Source organism: Triticum aestivum, chromosome 1B (genome assembly GCF_018294505.1).
Source record: "Triticum aestivum cultivar Chinese Spring chromosome 1B, IWGSC CS RefSeq v2.1, whole genome shotgun sequence".
NCBI lineage: Eukaryota > Viridiplantae > Streptophyta > Magnoliopsida > Poales > Poaceae > Triticum > Triticum aestivum.
The window spans coordinates 6,833,854-6,839,172 of record NC_057795.1 but is presented as its reverse complement, the minus strand read 5'-3'; positions in this window follow the sequence as shown (position 1 = coordinate 6,839,172).

Genomic DNA, 5,319 nt, shown 5'->3' with positions numbered 1-5,319 from the left:
TACCATGCGCAGGATAAAATCTCTTCTTCCACTCATCCTGAATACAAGGAGAACAAAGAGGATCTTCATGTGGAGGACGATGAGTGTGACGGTATGTGACACATTCATATGTGTTTTCAAGATTTGCCATGTAAGTTTCACGCAGGTAGCCTTCCAAAGAAGCTCAAGGAGATGGTAGAAGAAAGCAATGTTCTGACGGCTCATAGCCTGAGAGTGATGAAGGTTACCTGTAAGATGGCCGCATCGATGATGAAACACAAGGAAACCTACATCAAATAAGACATGGATAGCTTGGTGAATGCATTGTCCAGTGCTTCTAAAAGAGGTACACTCAGCAATCTCGCCCTTGGCCTCCTCCTCTTCAACAAGCTCACCGGTACTACTCTTGGCTACTCAACAAGTTTGGCTAATTTAAGTTGATTACAATGATGACATGACATAGTAGTACACACCCAAATGACCAGCCTACTATCATAACATCCTTGTGCAGGGCTCCAAACTGCATAGTACAGCAAAGTTTCTCAACAAGTTCAAGTTGTATTACTTCCTTCTGTGAAAGGCTGATTTCGCATATGCTGCAGCCTACAGGAGGAGTATTTCTCTGAAGATGCATGTATAGTTGCTTGTAATGGTTACACTGCACAAGGTGACCCTGCTTTTTCAGGGTAAAAAGGGGTAGAGAAAATGCCTCGAACCGAGGTCCGAGTACCGAGCGCTGCAACACTGAAGTATGAGCCCAGTGAACTAGGGATTGCTTCTCCATGAGGCTCATACCAGACGCTACGGTGCTTAAGTATGTAACCAATGTCATACTCCCAGGAAAAGCTTGAATGGCCTTCAACAAAAGGGTACCTGTACCCGAAACCGACACAGGTGGGTAGGTGATTATGCAGAAGCAAGCAATGCGGAAGAACTATTTTGGCCCGCAAAAGGAGGAGTTCTCACTCTGAAACAAATTAGTGGTCATCCTATTGGCAGGGCAGCAAGGTGTGGATGACCTTTTATTATATGCGGATCGAAATTTCTGAAACAAAAATATATAGCAGGACACGTTAGTGTAGAACAGCCATAAAAAATATCAGGTTGATTGGTATTTATCGAACCATGAACAAACAACTTGGTGCTCTTTCTTTATCTTTACTAGTAGAATGCCCGTGCGTTGCTACGGGCGAAATACATGAAAAATAATCAAACTGATGACTAAATGAATCGAGTGAAATCCTTCAAATATATATCATTTCTTTATCAATTTCTTTAGTGGATACAATGAGAGCAAGTAAGCACTTTTTTTCGGTGGTAAAATTCTATGATCGCCATCTTCTTCCTCGTCTTTGTCTTCCTCCTTTTGTACCCACGGCCCATCCTCCGACACTGGTCACTGCCAGTGCTGGTGTCGTGCATTGCTAGGGGGGGGGGGGCATATATATTTGAGGGTTTAACACAAAAATCACATCTAACCTATCCATTTTTTCCCCACACGCTATTGTATCCGGCTTAGAATCCCCCTTCTGCCCTCATCCTCACTCATATAACTTAGTAACCACTCCGACACCACAGAGACCCCGCCCCCTCTCACGTCCCCCGCGTCGCACTCCCTGGCGGCGGCGGGGAACCCTAGCCCTTACCACCGCAACCCCTTCCCAGAACCGCAGCAACTCGCCGCCACCGGAGGAGCGGCTGGTAAAGCCTGTGCCGGCTCCCAGGATAGTGGCGGCGGGGCGCCTCGTCAAGCTTCGCCCCCTGCCGGCCAACCGCCCTCGTGCCGCCCGCCGCTTGCCGCTTCATCCGCCAGCGCGTCCTCAGCGACATCCTTCGCCCCCGCCCTCGCCTGCCGCCCTCCGCTGGCCGCTCCGTCCGCCAGCACGTCCTCGGCGACATCCTTCGCCCCTGCCCTCCCCCGCCCTCCCTGCCACCGCCCGCTGCGAACTCTTGCCGCCGGCGAGGTGCGTTCGCCTCCCCCCATCTCTGCGTCAGATCTGTTTGTCCTGTCGCTGGCTTCCTCTCCACTAACGGCGCTGGACCCGAGATTGGGGTTGGCGTGCTCCTCTGCTGGTCTCAGGCCGTCCTTGAGGCGCCGCGACGGCGCTCTTCTCCATCTAAGCCGCGACCATGGCTTCAAGATGCGGCTTTTTGATGTGCTTCCGGTGGTGCCTCCCCAGCGCTGGTCAGCCCTTGCGGCGTGCCTGCTGGTGTTCTACGGGTGCTCATGCCTTTGCGCTGGAACCCTCGCTGGTGTAGCTCCGGACCCAGCGCCCCTCGACCTACATTTTCCAGTGTCCTGATGGCTTCGGGCCCGGCAACCCGGATATGCGTCTCCTCCAGTTCCTAGCTTGTCGGCGTCGTCGATCGCCATCGTGATCCCTGCATCGGCCCCCCTTTTCCCAACCGACTCCCCCAACCCCGACCACCTTGTTGCCCCATCCCTTGTCATGCCCAAGGTTCGCGTGTCCAGTGTGGCTCCCCTCTGGTGGTGGTGGTTCTTCAACCTACATGTGGCTTCCGACTCCCGGTTCCGGTCCGGCGGCTTTGGAATTGCTCAGACATAGGCCATGGAGAAATCCCTTCTCGGTTTGCTGATGCTAGCAACGGCGACACTCCTGAGTGCCGTCTCCTCCCTGGAGGCATTGTCATGGCCTCTCTCCGCGCCCATCTTCGAGCACCAGGGGAAACCCTAGGTCTGATTCTTCAGATCGGACGACGATGGTGCCACGGCGTTGTCTTCTTTCCGGAAGGTGTCATCTTGCGTGCTCGCAGTGTCCTCGGTGGTGAATTCGTGGTTGTCTGACTTTACGTGGTTTGGACTGCTTCTCTAGTTAGTGGGCTTAGCTGCGTCGTTTGCTTGTTGGGCCAAGCACCTTGTCTCTCTTCTTTTTCTATTTTGGGCGACGTGTTCACGCCTTTGTATCTCACTTATACTCATTCTCTCTTCTTCTATCAATCAAAATATATGCATGCTTTGCGTATTCGCGCAAATATAACTTAGTAAGATGAACATCTATTTCCAGCACACACCTTTAGTCACTTTAAAAAAATGAAGATTAAATCAGGAATCATGCTAGTGAACATCTATTTCCAGCACACATATTAGTTTTGATAACATATACCACAGAATATTTTCTTTACTATTTAGAGAACTTAGCAGCTGGAATTAGTGCAAGATACAATCACATGCCATGTTAATGATGATTTAAGACATAATTTATTGCTGAAACCTTTGTGAACTACACTAATATCCTACTGCATGGTGCAACTCAACTATGTACTCCAGCGGAATTATCTTTTTGGAGAAGTAGAAAGAATCACTTTCAGTTTAACCTCATCTCTGAACCTAGCTGGCTAAATCTTCTTCATAAGAAAATAGCTGATAGATACATCAATTTGTTGATGGTTGATCAGCGGTTGCTGGCTGCGTATAATTCTCGCTCTTGAGTAAGGAGGTAGCCACCTTGTAGGTTCTTCACATTCTAGACCCCCTGCAACAAAGATCAAAATCAATTAATTCGCATTGATCTCAACCAGACATGGAGAATCGATCAAAAACAATTCAGTAACTAACTAACTAAGCGAGATACACCACTTGCGGCGGCAAGCCTAGAGTAGAACGAGGTGCAGCCGCCACAAGGATGTTCTATCAACGCAAACAATAAAGTGTATTTTGTCGGAAAATGATAAAGGTTAATTGCTAAACTAAGTACCTTTTTCTATCATATTATAAGGCAAATGCTTGCATAATTGGTCAGCATGGTTTGATGTTAGGTTTAGGATTACACAAAAACTTTAGCCTAAAGTTCTTTTAGAAGTTGAAGATCAACATGCTAGTTTTGAATCATTAGCTATATAAACTACATATGGAAGAACCAAAAAGGTTACAAAGAAAATGGTTGTTCACATACTTTGGATGCACCATTGGAGGTCTACTTCAATTCATCAATTGGTTTGGTTTTAGACGTGGAATGACAACAAAAGTAATAGGCATGGTGGGCTTGTACTTGGCAGTTCTCCTGCAGATACCATACATAACAGATATGACAGATAGTGTATGAATTAATTTGCATTAAACTGTAAGCCTACGCGAAGCAATACTAGTTTCGTTCTACCTTGCCGCACGTCGAAATGAGGTGAAGCAAATGATGACTGAGGCCTTAACTTCGATAGCAGCCTGCACCTAGCAAAAAGGTAGCGAACTGTTTTACACTTATAAACACAAATCAGACTCTATATTCGATGGTGGAAGATAGAAATTGTTATCATGGAAACACTAACAAAGACTTGAAAAATGAGAACTACAATACGCACTGCAGAGAAGGCAATGGTTGACTCAAAGTGAGTCATGGTTCTCCCACCTATTTCATAGTACGCTTGAAGTATAAAACTTGGTTGAAGACGTTCTCAGCCTGTGAATTAATTCAAGAACACATTCAGTGCCTGTCCTTTGGGATGGTATTTCTCGGTAAAGTATTAGTATTTAAGTCAAATTTGAACTACAAAAGGGTTCTTTGTCCACAGATGCCCCTCCCAAAACATGCCTGCATTAATCAAGGATATGGACACCTCGAAAGAAATTTCGCCTCAACACAAATTCTACCCACTACTAAATATTCTCAACTGCATACAACATGAACAGAGTCTAAGTACCAGGAAAATAGCCTCACTAGCTGAACAAAACAACTGCAATTCATGTTACGAGTAGTATTGATCAGCAGTACGGGAGAGCAAAAGTATGAAGATCTGCAAGAGGTAACACCTTGTCATGCTTTATGCTGCTGCTGTATTTAAGAAGGGAAACGTTTAACAACGGCGGACCGGCCGAGTCTTCGGCCGGACGCGCACGCTGCGTCGGATCGCCACAGATCCTATGGCGCTGGTTCTTCCCTCCTACTGTCCCAACCACATGTTTTTGTGGACCCATAGCACTGCTGCCTTATCTCTTCTTCCTGAAACTCCATCTTGCTCTCTAGCCACACACGGAATCCCGCGTGCTCCCAATCCATGGCTCCACGCCCGCAAGCCTGCCGGTACCACCACACGACCGTCTTCTCTTTTACTCCACTCCATGAACAGCACACCACGGCTGAGAAAATGTTGCAGCCACAGCCAGCCACCGGGGTGTTGGGAACGACGGCGCGACAGTGACCCGTGGTGAGCGTGGAGTCGGCAAGCGAACGGGGGCCAGCGTCGGCCTCTCTCCCGACACGGCCGCACCCGATTTTGGCAGCAAGGGGCGGCCGGGAGCGACGACACCATGCCCTCTTATGTGCTGCAAATCCATGCCGTGAGCTACCGTCCGGATGATGGGACCGGAAAATTTAGATGCTACAT